Raw genomic sequence first — 16,563 nt, 5'->3', positions numbered from 1 at the left:
TTACCTCTAGCTATAGATTTATAAAGTCCTTGTGGTTTAAATTTACTTTTACGTGTTTAACACCTCAGTTTAGAGCAGATCAAACCAGTTAGTTCACCTCTACCAGATTTCTTCTGCAGTATTTATAATGTAAATGTATCCTTTTTTAAAAAGATATCCAAATATCTCGGTGTCCCTGCTCTGCCAAGAAAGGACATTCTTTCTCACCTCCAAGCCTGAGATTGCATAATCCATAGAGCATGTACCAGATTGTTTTCCTGGAAGGATGTTATAGGCATCACTTCTGCATGCTAAACATAGAAATTATTCTTATTACTGGATTTGTCTTGTCTAATTAAATTGAATTTATAGCACAGCTACTAATTTTTTATTAAAAAATTGATTCTTCCGGGCAAGGTGGCTCATACCTGTAATCCCAGCACTTTGAAAGGCCAATGCGGGCAGATCACCTGAGGTCAGGAGTTTAAGACCAGCCTGGCCAACATGGTGATACCCTGTCTCTACAAAAATTAGCCTAGCGTGATGGTGGGTGCCTGTAATCCCAGCTACCTGGGAGGCTGAGGTGGGAGAATTGCTTGAGCCCAAGAGTGGGAGGTTGCAGTGAGCCAAGATCACGCCATTGCACTCCAGCCTGGGCAACAGAGCAAGACTCAATCTCAAAAAAAAAAAGATTTTTCTAATTAGTAATATATTCAGGTAGAAAGGAGGACAGATTCTTATTGAACCAATACAAATAACTACATAGTTACAAAAAATAAATGTTTTTATTAAAGAAACTTTGTGTAAGATTTAACTAATATTGCTAATTAAGATATGTTCATAGACAAAAACCAAATATTGCATGTCACGATTCTTTACAAAATAATTATTTGTATGTTTTTCTTGGCAATTTATTCACTTTGTTTTTATATTAAGAATTTCTACAAGGTATTTTTTTCCTCAACACTAAGAATTCAGAGTGTTTTATTTAGTTTTTACAAATTTAATAATTGTAAATTTAATTGAGGGTTAAAGATAAAGAAGAAAGAAAATGGGTTTCTCTCATGTTCATTAAAGTAGAAAATTAAACTAACCTCAATTAAATTACTTTATTGAGGCCCTTTAATCCTAAATGACAACCTCTTGTCATGCTGGTCTTGAGTGAAGCAGTCTACTTTCATGAATTCATCTGCTTCTACATTGTGAGTCACTTGGAAATCCTGACTCATTTACTTGGTATAGTTGGAATATTGTTTGTGGGGACAAGGTCAGCCTGTTCTTGGAGGCCTACATCCAAGAGTCAATTTCCTATGGTATCGATAGTATCAACAGTGTCTGCTACAGTTTTTACTGGAACTCTTTTGGTATTTCTTCCAGATGACTCAAATTCTGATTGGCCCTTTGTAAAGAGGCTTTTAGGTATGCTTAAAGGGAAAGGAGGGCTGGGCACATTAGCTCATGTCTGTAATCCCAACACTTTAGGAGGCTGAGGCAGGCAGATCACTTGAGGTCCGGAGTTTGAGACCAGCCTGGCTAACATGGTGAAACCCTGTCACTACTGAAAATACAAAAATTAGCCATGCGTGGTGGCGGGCAGCTGAATATAGCTACTCGGGAGGCTGAGGTAGGAGGACAGCTTGAACCCAAGGGGCAGAGTTTGCAGTGAGCTGAGATCACACCACTGCACTCCAGCCTGGGCAACAGAGCGACATTCCAACTAAAAAAAAAAAAAAGCAGTGGGGGTATGGGGAGATGTTGATAATAAAACTGTAAAATTTGGTTAATTTTTTGTCATAGCGAACAACATCACAATGGGGGATAGTGGCATTCTCTGTTGACGCGTAATACATACTCATCTAATGAAAATTTAATCAGTGATTACCATTAAAGACAGAACACATTAAGAACGATTAGTGTATCCTGATACCTCTCCAGGGCCTTTAATTTTCCCCATAAAGTAGATATTATTATGTCACCAACTGATAAGTTTACTTTTTTAAATCAGTTGGTTGACATTTATTGCACCAGTCTTTGTACTTGTACATAAATATGCCTCAACCCAACCTGAGAAGTGCACAATTATTGTAACATAGCCACAGCAATCATACATAATTATTGCATTTAATTAATTTAAGATGATTTTATTGCTATTTTCTCAGATTATGGCCTTGAAAAACAGAGCAGCTTCCACTGTATTGAGCATAGTTTTGAGCAAATATCTGGAGAATGCAAAACATTATCTTTATTTCTAATATATCTTCTTGTTAAGAACTAGGAGGAGGATCTTTGGAGTTTCCCAGCAGCCATCTGAGAAACCCAAAGATATTGTGTTCATAAAATCTCAATAGTTTTACTATTTTGGATTTGAGGGTTAAATTTGGGGAACGTGGTATCAAAAAGAGTGTCACAGGTGGGGGCTGCAGATGTGAAGGACCTGCTATCAATCAGGTAACCCTGGATGGACTACCCACTCCCTATGTCAGTCCAGGATCCCAGTTGTAGTTGGTTCCTCTCTGCAACAGCACATCTTTCTAAAGGGCAAGAATCTGGGTTCCTGATAACCAACCTCTGTCTCCTCCATCCTAGCTTGTCATGGTACACCTGAAACACCCTCGCCTTGAATTTGGGCCCTGGAGTTCAGTACCGAGGCTCATAGCCACAAGGGAAATTGGGATCTCCCATGTGAAAAGCAGAATTAAGTAAATGCACCTTATTCCAAAGTCTTAAGTTTGTTTGTAGCCCAGGTGCCTCTGTTTCCAGCAGGGGTATTAGCAATACCAGGCAGCCACTCCCCAGAGTTTGTGTTTCTGAGCTTTCCCATTATCAGTTAATTGGAAATTTCAGGAACTGTCCCTGCCTTACAATGCCTGCTCTGATCTACAGTTTTCTTGGAGACAGAGAGCAGATGATGGGGCATGCCAAAGAGACAAAAATGTCTTCTGATAATCAGGGTTCAGCAGATGAGTATGAAAGCTAATTATCCCCACTACTCAGGGAATTTAGAGGTCTCCCCTTTTGTCTTTGTAGGAATAGCAGACTTTCTGACTATAATGTCCAAAGTTCTTTACAAGTTGAAGTACAGAAGAGATGAGAAAATGTCTTATGCACATGAGAGTTGTTATCCAAAGATCTGTCATAGGAGCAGTGACTCTAGGTGTTCTCTATTCTATTTAGAAGAATTACATTAGATTTTGATTCCTCAATGTGCCCAAGAAATAGAGCTACTTGCTGGGAACAAGAAAGATAAGATGACTTCTGGAAACTATTTATTACAAAAAATGAATTTTCATTATGTAGCAAATTACACTGCAGAAGTATTACAAAGAATTCTCATAGACATGGTATATTAAATTGCAAATCAATAATCATACATAGCCAATTAAAAAATATCTTTGTTGATATCTTTCAGAACCTGGGAAATAATTTTCTGACTTTCTAATTTTTTTAATTTAATTTTATTATTATTATACTTTAAGTTCTAGGGTACATGTGCATAACGTGCAGGTTTGTTACATATGTATACTTGTGCGATGTTGGTGTGCTGCACCCATCAACTTGTCAGCATCCATCAACTCGTCAGCACCCATCAACTCGTCATTTACGTCAGGTAAAACTTCCAATGCAATCCCATCCCTGTCTGTGGCAGTTTTCAAAGGGAATTTTTCCAGTTTTTCCCCATTCAGTATGATATTGGCTGTGGGTCATAAATAGCTCTTATTATTTTGATATACATTCCATCAATACCGAATTTATTGAGCGTTTTTAGCAGGAAGGGCTGTTGAATTTTGTCAAAGGCCTTTGCTGCATCTATTGAGATAATCATGTTGTTGTTGTCTTTGGTTCTGTTGATATGCTGGATTACATTTATTGATTTGTGTATGTTGAACCAGCCTTGCATCCCAGGGATGAAGCCCACTTGATCATGGTGGATAAGCTTTTTGATGTGCTGCTGGATCTGGTTTGCCAGTATTTTATTGAAGATTTTTGCATCGATGTTCATCAGGGATATTGGTCTAAAATTCTCTTTTATTGTTGTGTCTGTGCCAGGCTTTGGTATCAGGATGATGTTGGCCTCATAAAATGGTTGGGGAGGATTCCCTCTTTTTCTAATGATTGGAATAGTTTCAGAAGGAATGGTACCAGCTCCTCCTTGTACCTCTTGTAGAATTGAGCTCTGAATCCATCTGGTCCTGGACCTTTTTTGGTTGGTAGGCTATTAATTATTGCCTCAATTTCTGAGCCTGCTATTGATCTATTCAGGGATTCAGCCCTCTTCTTGGTTTAGTCTTGGGAGAGTGTAAGTGTCCAGGAAATTATCCATTTCTTCTAGATTTTCTAGTTTATTTGCATAGAGGTGTTTACAGTATTCTCTGATGGTAGCTTGTATTTCTGTGGAGTCAATGGTGATATCCCCTTTATCATTTTTTCTTGCCTCTATTTGATTCTTCTTTCTTTTCTTCTTTATTAGTCTTGATAGCATTCTATCCATTTTGTTAATCTTTTCAAAAACCAACTGCTGGATTCATTGATTTTTTGGAGGGTTTTTTGTATCTCTATCTCCTTCAGTTCTGCTCTGCTCTTAGTTATTTCTTGCCTTCTACTAGCTTTTGAATGTGTTTGCTCTTGCTTCTCTTGTTCTTTTAATTGTGATGCTAGAGTGTCAATTTTAGATCTTTCCTGCTTTCTCTTGTGGGCATTTAGTGCTATAAATTTCCCTCTACACACTGTTTAAATGTGTCCCAGAGATTCTGGTATGTTTTATCTTTGTTCTCATTGGTTTCAAAGAACATCCTTATTTCTGCCTCCATTTCGTTATGTACCCAGTAGTCATTCAGGAGCAGGTTATTCAGTTTCCATGTAGTTGAGCGGTTTTGATTGAGTTTCTTAGTCCTGAGTTCTAGTTTGATTGCACTGTGGTCTGAGAGACACTTTGTTATAATTTCTGTTCTTTTATATTTGCTGAGGAGTGCTTTACTTCCAATTATGTGGTCAATTTTGAAATAAGTGTGATGTGGTGCTGAGAAGAATGTATATTCTGTTTATTTGGGGTGGAGAGTTCTGTAGATGTCTATTAGGTCTGCTTTCTGCAGAGATGAGTTCAATTTCTGGATATCTTTGTTAACTTTCTGTCTCATTGATCTGTCTAATGTTGACAGTGGGGTGTTGAAGTCTCCCATTATTGTATGGGAGTCTAAGTCTCTCTGTAAGTCTCTAAGGACTTGCTTTATGAATCTGGGTGCTCCTGTATTGGGTGCATATATATTTAGGATAGTTAGCTCTTCCTGTTGAATTGATCCCTTTACCATTATGTAATGGCCTTCTTTGTTTCTTTTGATCTTTGATGGTTTAAAGTCTGTTTTATGAGAGACTAGAATTGCAACCCCTGCTTTTTTTGTTCTCCATTTCCTTGGTAGATATTCCTCCATCCCTTTATTTTGAGCCTATGTATGTCTCTGCATGTGAGATGGGTCTCCTGAATACAGCAGACTGATGGGTCTTGACTCTTTATCCAGTTTGCCAGTCTGTGTCTTTTAATTGGAGCATTTAGTCCATTTACCTTTAAAGTTAATATTGTTATGTGTGAACTTGATCCTGCCATGATGATATTAACTGGTTATTTTGCTCGTTATTTGATGCAGTTTCTTCCTAGCCTCGATGGTCTTTACATTTTGGCATGTTTTTGCAATGGCTGTTACCTGTTGTTCCTTTCCATGTTTAGTGCTTCCTTCAGGGTCTCTTGCAAGGCAGGCCTGGTGGTGACAAAATCTCTAAGCATTTGCTTATGCTTAAAGGATTTTATTTCTCCTTCACTTATGAAACTTAGTTTGGCTGGATATGAAATTCTGGGTTTAAAATTCTTTTCTTTAAGAATGTTGACTATTGGCCCCCACTCTCTTCTGGCTTGTAGAGTTTCTGCCAAGAGATCTACTGTTAGTCTGATGGGCTTCCCTTTGTGGGTAACCTGACCTTTCTCTCTGGCTGCCCTTAAGATTTTTTCCTTCATTTCAACTTTGGTGAATCTGGCAATTATGTGTCTTGGAGTTGCTCTTCTGGAGGAGTATCTTTGTGGCGTTCCCTGTATTTCCTGAATTTGAATGTTGGCCTGGCCTGCTAGGTTGGGGAAGTTCTCCTGGATGATATCCTGAAAAGTGTTTTCCAACTTGTTTCCATTTTCCCCCTCACTTTCAAGCACCCCAATCAGACGTAGATTTGGTCTTTTGACATAATCCCATACTTCTTGCAGGCTTTGTTCATTTCTTTTTCTTCTTTTTTCTTTTGGTTTCTCTTCTCGCTTCATTTCATTGATTTGATCCTCAATCGCTGATACTCTTTCTTCCAGTTGATCGAGTCGGTTACTGAAGCTTGTGCATTTGTCACGTATTTCTCGTGTCATGATTTTCATCTCTGTCAGTTCGTTTATGGCCTTCTCTGCATTAATTATTCTAGTTATCAATTCTTCCACTCTTTTTTCAAGATTTTTAGTTTCTTTGCACTGGGTACATAATTCCTCCTTTAGCTCTGAGAAGTTTGATGGACGGAAGGCTTCTTCCCTTATCTCGTCAAAGTCATTCTCTGACCAGCTTTTATCCATTGCTGGTGATGAGCTGCGTTCCTTTGGAGGGAGATGCACTCTTGTTTTTTCAATTTCCAGCTTTTCTGCCCTGCTTTTTCCCCATCTTTGTGATTTTATCTGCCTCTGGTCTTTGATGATGGTGACGTACTGATGGGGTTTTGGTGTGGGTGTCCTTCCTGTTTGTTAGTTTACTTCTAACAGTCAGGACCCTCAGCTATAGGTCTGTGGAGATTGCTTGAGGTCCACTCCAGACCCTGTTTGCCTGGGTGTCAGTAGCAGAGGTTGCAGAAGATAGAATATTGCTGAACAGCGAGTGTACCTGTCTGATTCTTGCTTTGGAAGCTTCCTCTCAGGGGTGTACTCCACCGTGTGAGGTGTGGGGTGTCGGTCTGACCCTAGTGGGGGATGTCTCCCAGTTAGGCTGCTCAGGGATCAGGGACCCACTTGAGCAGGCAGTCTGTCTGTTCTCAGATCTCAACCTCCATGTTGGGAGATCCACTGCTCTCTTCAAAGCTGTCAGACAGGGTCGTTTGCATCTGCAGGGGTTTCTGCTGCTTTTTTTTTGTTGTTGTTGTTTAGCTGTGCCCTGTCCCCAGAGGTGGAGTCTACAGAGACAGGCAGGCCTCTTTGAGCTGCTGTGAGCTCCACGCAGTTGGAGCTTCCCAGCGGCTTTGTTTACCTACTTAAGCCTCAGCAATGGTGGGCACCCATCCCCCAGGCTTGCTGCTGTGTTGCTGTTAGATTGCAGACTGCTGTGCTAGCAATGAGGGAGGCTCTGTGGGCATGGGACCCTCCCCGCCAGGTGTGTGATATAATCTCCTGGTGTGCCCGTTTGCTAAGACCCTTGGTAAAGTGCAATATTGGGGTGGGAGTTACCCGATTTTCCAGGTGTTGTGTGTCTCAGTTCCCCTGGCTAGGAAAAGGGATTCCCTTCCCCCTTGGGCTTCCCAGGTGAGGCAGTGCCTCACCATGCTTCAGCTCTCGCTGGTCAGGCTGCAGCAGCTGACCAGCACCGATTGTCCGGCACTCCCTAGTGAGATGTACCCAGTACCTCAGTTGAAAATGCAGAAATCGCCTGTCTTCTGTGTTGCTCGCACTGGGAGCTGGAGACTGGAGCTGTTCCTATTCCTGACTTTCTAATTTTTTAGTTTCTATTCAATAGCAGAAAATCTATATTGTGCCAAACCAGTCTGAAAATTAGTAGTTAATTATATGCTGGACACAGAAAAATTTTCTATAACCTGTTAAATGCAACACTCCATTCATTGCTTAATTGTCCCCAAATAGCATAAGGTAATTAAGGCTTTTGTAAACTTTTTTCTTTTTTTTAGAACAGCCCACAGTGACAGAGGAGAATGATTATATTGTTAATTAAAGCTGGTTCATCACTCATGTGGTAAAGCTGACTAACATGGAAACTTAACTATTTTATCACAAAGATAAATGTTTATCATTTAAATATGGATGTATTCATTTTTATACTTCTTGAAAGGATTTCTGTCCGGGCGCGGTGGCTCAAGCCTGTAATCCCAGCACTTTGGGAGGCCGAGACGGGCGGATCACAAGGTCAGAAGATCGAGACCATCCTGGCTAACATGGTGAAACCCCGTCTCTACTAAAAAATACAAAAAAACTAGCAGGGCAAGGTGGCGGGCGCCTGTAGTCCCAGCTACTCGGGAGGATGAGGCAGGAGAATGGCATAAAAAACCCAGGAGGCGGAGCTTGCAGTGAGCTGAGATCCGGCAACTGCAGTCCAGCCTGGGTGACAGAGCGAGACTCCATCTCAAAAAAAAAAAAAGAAAGAAAGAAAAAAGAAAGGATTTCTAGGAATACAAAGTAAACTACTATAAATCTCTTTTCTCCCAGATGGCAATATGGTTGTGGGTGAGAAACAATTTAGTCCAGGACAGCTATATCTAATCCAGTAGGACACTGTGGAGAATACGAGTGTTAAATTTTTGCTACAAAACTAATACATGGCTGGGAGTGGTGGCTCACACCTGTAATCCCAATGCTTTGGGTGGCTGAGGCGGGTGGATCATCTGAGGTCAGGAGTTCGAGACCAGCCTGGGCAACCTGGTGAGACTTCATTTCTACTGAAAATACAAAAATTAGCCAGGCATGGTGCCAGACGCCTGTAATCCCAGCTACTCAGGAGGCTGAGGCAGAAGAATTGCTGGAACCCAGGAGGCAGAGATTGCAGTGAGCCAAGATTGCGCCATTTGCACTCCAGCCTGAGGGACAAGAGCGAGACTTCGTCTCAAAAAAAGAAAAAGACTAATATATGGAGATTGATTTATCATTTTATCTAAAAGGTAACCCAAATACTAATGTGACTTTTTTAGACCATCCATTTAACAAATTGCACTAAAAGACTCAAAAGTTATTTTATAATTTATACCCAAACTCATTAATATTGAGTAAAGTTAGTCCAAAAAATTATAAACATTTTATTGCTCATTTAAACTCATTATTTGCAGGCATTGCAAACTATAGCAAATGAAGTTTACTTCCCTCACATATTCTACAATTATTGTATGCCCTTAAATTTGTATTTAAAATTCAGTTTTATATTCTAGCAAAACTCTACAATTTGCCTTTTAGACAAAATTACTCTCTTTGCCTTGATAAGCAAAAATACATTAATTATATTGCATGCACTTTTCTAAATACTCAAACTGACTTAATTTCTTAAAGTTGTATAAATGAACATGTGCATTAATCAGAACTAAGGGTACTTTTATATACCGTTCCTTCTCCTACTTGATAGCCACTCTATAAAGTGTAAAAATATGCAGAAAAGATATGTTAAAAATTTTGCGAGACTATCCAAAGATTTTTCACTAATTATCTCTAAATGAAATATTAGCCAAGTTCATAAAGCTAACTTGGCTAATATTTCATTTTTAACTGACACACTACAGAGTGTATATTAAAATTCATTTTAAACTGACACACTACAGAGAATTTATACTAAAATATAAAAATTTACATTAAAATTGTGTTAGACATGAAATTTGAATTTTTTTCCAGGTAGGGTATGTGTGGTTTTACCTATACGGTATAATTATTTGTAGCCCTATCTCAAGTTACAGAAACAAATGTTTTAAAAAATACTAGTTTAATAATTCAATTCAGTTGAGCTACAAATCCAGTAGGGGACATCTAGAAAGCTCTGATAAGTTAAAATATTTTATTAACCAGAAAAATATGCTAACATTAATTCTAAGATTGTGATAAAATCAGAGCAAAAACATAATTAATTTAAACCAAAATTATCAAACCATATATATTTATCCAAGGATTTCTCGTGATTAAAAATATTACCGAATTGTATTTCAATCAAATTTTTAAAACCCTTCAATTTTGTTCTGAATCACCGAAGTCCTTCACGTTATACAACTCTCTTACTGCCTGCCTTCCCTTGCCTCTCACCTTCTGCCATAGTAACAAAGTCCATTAATTCACCTTGGAACTAAATCTCTCTATAATTTTTTTCCTCTAAGCTTCAGTTCAGCAACTTACCTGTGCTTATATAGATAAGCCAAGGAAAACAGAAGCTCCATTAAACTTAAGAAATTGTTTAACCTAATTCATTAATTTTCTCCAGAGATAGGAAAATGTATAATAATTTGTTCAGAAGATATTTACATACATACAACAAGAAGTCATTATCAAATTCGGAGCCAGTGATGATTTTTCTCTCGGCTTTATTATAGACTTTCGTATGCTATTTATTTATAGTCTTTATGCAGTCAGATTATAAGTTATGGTACAGATGTAATTTTTGAGGTTGAGTAATACTTTATTGTTGATATATCGAATATTCCTCACAATTTATTTCAACTCATTTTTATATTTCTGTGAGATTTTCCTCGTTTGGGGTTTTTTGTTTGAGAAAAGGGAGAGAGAAAATTAAATGCTTGAAAACCTTTAGAGTTTTCAGAAGCACACAGAACTTCAAACAAACACAAAGCAATTCTCATTAATGCTTTCTTAAGACAAAGCAAAGCCCTATCAAAAATTAGAGCTCTCCATTTTTCAAGCCACGCAAGACTGTCTCCAATAGTTATGGCTTCAGCAGTGATTCAACTTGAGTGTACATCAGAAACACCTGCAAAGCCTAATTAAACGGATTCCTTGAGTCACTTGGGAGTACATGACTCAGTAGGTAAGCTCTGAGAATTTGCATATCTAACAAGTTGCCGGGTAATACTGATACTGATGTCTAGGGACTATGAGAATCACTAACCTACAGTGTTTAAAGAATGACCAATTTCTGTGCCCAATTATCTGCCAAAGTTTCCTAAGAGAAGGAAAACAACAGCAACAACAACAACAAAACAAAAAACAAAGAGAGAAACTGAGGGAAATAGCCACAACTGGGAACTAGTAACATAAAAACAAACCATTGTAAAGGCTAATTAACTTATTTTCACACCAATGGGGAAAGATTTTAATTTCATTTTGCATCCACAAAAAGCTTTAGAAGTTTTTTCATGTGTCAGAAGGAAGCACATAACCTCCAAATTCACTATCTCTTCTTTGTCTGTTTGCTGTAGTTACTCTGCACCAAAGGTTCTGAGCCTGGAGTCTCTTCTTCCACTAGTCAGATAGGCTCTCTGCTTCCATTGTGGTCTCTCACTGAATGTTCTCATCCACTGCTTCCTCTGTAATATCTGCCCAAGAAGCTCCCGTCTTCTCATCCTCCCATCCCATATGCTGACATTCTTTCCAGTCTCTGCGTTGTTATGAGAGCTCAGTGGGGGAGGGAGCTGAATGTCTGTATTCAGTCTACAGCTATGATCTAGGATACTCTGTGTTAATCATAAATAATAAATGCAAGTTTCTTCCACTCAGCCTTAGCTGAGCCAGATTACCCACTATGCTATCTCATCCCACCGCAGTCTTTATGACTAATTTCTATTATACAAGGTAAAATCAACATTTGAAGTGATTGAGTTTAAACATAAAAAGATGTATTGTCTCCTGCAACTGGGCAGTCTTCAGGGTTCGTTGTTTGAGTGATCAATGATACCATTAATATTATGATTGGGACATGAAAAAAGAACTGGCGAATAAGGAGAAAACTTTGGCAACAGAAAGGCATTTGATCCTTGTGTTGTTTTGAGTGCCCTAAAAGAAAAAACAAATTAAAGGTGGATCCTAACAGAACTGTTAACAAAGAAAGAAGAGAGAGGGTGAATGAGACTCTTGAATCAAAAATTCTTAATTCTTAACACCACCTGTGAAATCTTACCTGATCTGATTATACTAAGAATAATCATCACACCATTCTGTCTCACATTCTAGAAGGCTTTGTTGTGGTAGAACTGTAAACAACATATAAACATTTCTGAAATATTTTGGTTTTTCTGAAATATTCTTAAATATTCTGAAATATTTTGGTTATTTCAAAATATTAAATATTTTGGCTTCCATAAGCCTCACATAAGCCATGTGCATGATAACCCATCTTTTGGGCCATTATCTGATTATTGCTGCTACCACCTCTCTTGCTTTGCAGAAAGGAGATTCTCTTTCCTTATCAATAGTATTGGATCAGCTCTTCTAATTTCATGATGGCATGAGTATTCAGGAATGATGGAAGAAATATGTAACCCTGAGAAAAATTTGTAACTACTGCATTTCACAAGTCCACATACATCCTAGAAGGTCTTCCAGACTCTCTCTGCCTTGCTCTCAAGATGATCACAAGTAGGTCTCTTCTTTCCCATAACCAGAGGGTTATAGATTATATTATCCTTCAAAATCTGGGATAAACCAATTTCTCACTCTAAAGAGAACAAAGTGTTTTGATCTTCCCAACTCTAACCCTAGCTTAAAGTCTACCTTCTAAGTCCTATCTTATTATAAATGTCCCTGGATTGATCTTTCAAGGGATTTTTGCCTACTAAGAAAATATTACTGTCACTCAAAGAATTGTGGCCTGACAAGAAATCTACAAGAGTCTTGGACACAAAGGCCAAAACATCAGAACGTCTGGATTATTCAGGCTAAAGTAATACCATCTGTGGTTTACCCACAGCCCAGCCCTCAGCTTCAGACAATGCTGGAGTCAGTAGTGTTCTGTTTTCTTTCCTCTGCTATTCCCATTCAAAATTTCTAAAAATCTGGAGTTTCATTTATCTTAGGAAGACATGAATACATTAATACAGTAACATATTTATTTGTAGTTCCTTGCAATTTTATTGAGAAATCCATCACTTTCCAAATTTTCTAGTGGTGTAAAACAGGGATGAATGGCCATGAGCACTTCATTGCCTCATCTCAGGTGACACTTTTTTGCCCTTTGAAAAGCCTATAATGTACTTTATAATGTAGTTTAACTTTTCCACTTCACCTAATGTAAACAAACTGATTATCGATCATGGACGAGGACTACTACGGGAAGGCGGCCGAGTGGGGAGACGAGGCTGACGGCAGCCAGCAGGAGGATGATTCTGGAGAGGGAGAGGATGATGCAGAGGTTCAGCAAGAATGTCTGCATAAATTTTCCACCCGGGATTATATCATGGAACCCTCCATCTTTAACACTCTGAAGAGGTATTTTCAGGCAGGAGGGTCTCCAGAAAATGTTATCCAGCTCTTATCTGAAAACTACACCGCTGTGGCCCAAACTGTGAACCTGCTGGCTGAGTGGCTCATTCAGACAGGTGTTGAGCCAGTGCAGGTTCAGGAAACTGTGGAAAATCACTTGAAGAGTTTGCTGATCAAACATTTTGACCCCCGCAAAGCAGATTCTATTTTTACTGAAGAAGGAGAGACCTCAGCGTGGCTGGAACAGATGATTGCACACACCACGTGGCGGGATCTTTTTTACAAACTGGCTGAAGCCCATCCAGACTGTTTGATGCTGAACTTTACCGTTAAGCTTATTTCTGATGCAGGGTACCAGGGGGAGATCACCAGCGTGTCCGCAGCATGCCAGCAGCTAGAAGTGTTCTCGAGAGTGCTCCGGACCTCTCTAGCCACAATTTTAGATGGAGGAGAAGAAAACCTTGAAAAAAATCTCCCTGAGTTTGCCAAGATGGTGTGCCACGGGGAGCACACGTACCTGTTTGCCCAGGCCATGATGTCCGTGCTGGCCCAGGAGGAGCAGGGGGGCTCCGCTGTGCGCAGGATCACCCAGGAAGTGCAGCGCTTTGCCCAGGAGAAAGGTCACGACGCCAGTCAGATCACACTAGCGTTGGGCACAGCTGCCTCCTACCCCAGGGCCTGCCAGGCTCTTGGGGCCATGCTGTCCAAAGGAGCCCTGAACCCTGCCGACATCACCGTCCTGTTCAAGATGTTCACAAGCATGGACCCTCCTCTGGTTGAACTCATCCGCGTTCCAGCCTTCCTGGACCTGTTCATGCAGTCACTCTTTAAACCAGGGGCTCGGATCAACCAGGACCACAAGCACAAATACATCCACATCTTGGCATAAGCGGCAAGTGTGGTTGAGACCTGGAAGAAGAACAAGCGAGTGAGCATCAATAAAGATGAGCTGAAGTCAACGTCGAAAGCTGTTGAAACTGTTCACAATTTGTGTTGCAACGAGAACAAAGGGGCCTCTGAACTAGTGGCAGAATTGAGCACACTTTATCAGTGTATTAGCTTTCCAGTGGTAGCGATGGGTGTGCTGAGGTGGGTGGATTGGACTGTATCAGAACCAAGGTACTTTCAGCTGCAGACTGACCATACCCCCGTCCACCTGGCATTGCTGGATGAGATCAGCACCTGCCACCAACTCCTGCACCCCCAGGTCCTGCAGCTGCTTGTTAAGCTTTTTGAGACTGAGCACTTCCAGCTGGACGTGATGGAGCAGCTTGAGTTGAAGAAGACACTGCTGGACAGGATGGTTCACCTGCTGAGTCGAGGTTATGTACTTCCTGTTGTCAGTTACATCCGAAAGTGTCTGGAGAAGCTGGACACTGACATTTCACTCATTCACTATTTTGTCACTGAGGTGCTGGACGTCATTGCTCCTCCTTATACCTCTGACTTCCTGCAGCTTTTCCTCCCTATCCTGGAGAATGACAGCATCGCACGTACCATCAAAACGGAAGGCGAGCATGACCCTGTGACGGAGTTTATAGCTCACTGCAAATCTAACTTCATCATGGTGAACTAATTTAGAGCATCCTCCAGAGCTGAAGCAGAACATTCCAGAACCAGTTGTGGAGAAACCCTTTCAAGAAGCTGTTTTAAGAGGCTCGGGCAGCTTCTTGAAAATGGGCACCATTGGGAAGAGGTGGATGACTTCTTTACAAAGGAAAATGGTAGCAGCTTCAGTGAGAAACTGCTCTTACAAACAGTCCCTTCTCTGCTGTCAATCCAGTACTGCTCTCAAATCCTGTTTTCGGTGTTCATTTCCTTCAAGGCAGGCACTGGGCTCGCGTGACGCCTCAGGACAGATCTGGCCGTCAGCTGTGGGCCGCTGGGAACTCAGACACTCGGGGAACTCCTTTCAAAGCTGACCTCAGTTTTCTCACAAGAACCCAGTTAGTTGATGTTTTATTGTAATCGTCTTAATTTGCTAAGGACCAGTAATAAATTTTTAAAAAGCCTTAAAAACAAAACAAAACAAAAAAACTGATTATCAATACAGTATGAACATTTCTCCAAGTCAATTAACAAAAATAGGAAATACCACTTTAATTGAATGCACAATGAGAAAATAAATACTATGGGTGCATACATGCATATGTAAATATATGTATGACTAAATTCTGCAAGTTTTTAAACTATCTTTTTACTGATGGAGAGATTCATCATGGTTTTTTTCCCCTGTACTACAAAGTAGCCATAAATATTCTAACATTCTGGAGTAAGGTTCCCTTATATGAAATGTTTGGGACCAAAAATATTGTAGATTTTGGATTTTTTCAGATTTTGAAATATTTTCATATCATAATGTGATATGTTAGGAATGAGACCCAAGTCTAAATTTATTTACATTCCCTACATACAGTATACATGTAGCCTGAAGGTAATTTTATGTATTTGTAAAATTTTGTGCAAGAAACAAAATTTTGACTGTCTTTTGACTGTGATCAGTCATACAAGGCCTTATGTGAAATTTTTCACCTGTGGCATCATATCAGTGCTCAAAATGCTTCAAATTTTGAAGCATTTCAGATTTCATATTTTTTAGTTGACCTTGGAACATGGATGTGAACAGTGCAGGTCCACTTGCATTTGTATTTTTTTTAAATAAATATATCAGAAAACGTTTTGGAGAATTGCAATTGAAAAAAACTAGCAGACTAACTGCATAGCCTAGAAATATAAAAAAAAAAAAATTAAGAAAATCTACATACTTCATGAATGCATAAAGTATATGTATATAATAATCTATTTTATCATTTACTACCATAAAATATACACAAATCTATTATAAAAAGTTAAAATTTATCGAAATGTATGCACACAAACTGTACAAGTCACAATTTGCAGTCAAGAGAAACATAAACAAACATAAAGATGCTGTATTAAACTACAACTGCATACAATTAACTACAGCACATACTGTCCTACCTGAATAATTATTTTTATTTTATTTTTATAAATGTGTTAAGTACAAGCCTACTTTTATTATATGGTTGTTTTGCTATTCAGATATATTGCTAGTGGTGAAGTCTGGGCTTTTACTGTACTCATCACTCCAATAGTGAACATTGTACCCAATAAGTAATTTTTCAACCCTCACTCCCCTCCAACCCCGGCATCTTTTGGAATATTCTCCAACGTCTACTTTGCCTTGTATGTACTATTATAACAATTTTGCAGCCACCCCCTGCTGCTACTGTGATGAACTCGTATTGCCAGTATCTGCCATGAGCACTTGGTCTCTTCAGTAAATTCTGTATCCAATAGTGTGTTCTCTCACGGTTCTCTTTTCATTGTGCTTACGGTAATACCATCAATCTTGAATAATACCATGAGACCAATACAAGGAGCCACAAGTGATGCTGGGAGTGCTCCCAAGAAGCAGAGAAAAGTTG

General features: G+C 39.4%; 2 pseudogenes across 1 annotated transcript; both read left to right on the top strand.

Moving 5' to 3' along the window:
• Window positions 1–2,894: 2,894 nt before the first annotated feature.
• On the top strand, window positions 2,895–3,153 carry LOC113225187 (annotated as a pseudogene).
• Window positions 3,154–12,944: 9,791 nt separating this feature from the next.
• On the top strand, window positions 12,945–15,000 carry LOC111541659 (annotated as a pseudogene). Its single transcript, XR_002731339.2, has one exon. The product of XR_002731339.2 is annotated as a negative elongation factor C/D pseudogene (transcript).
• The last annotated feature ends 1,563 nt before the right edge of the window (window positions 15,001–16,563 follow it).

Source organism: Piliocolobus tephrosceles, chromosome 4 (genome assembly GCF_002776525.5).
Source record: "Piliocolobus tephrosceles isolate RC106 chromosome 4, ASM277652v3, whole genome shotgun sequence".
NCBI lineage: Eukaryota > Metazoa > Chordata > Mammalia > Primates > Cercopithecidae > Piliocolobus > Piliocolobus tephrosceles.
Note: the sequence above shows the minus strand (reverse complement) of the source record. Positions and strands in the feature narration are given on the sequence as shown.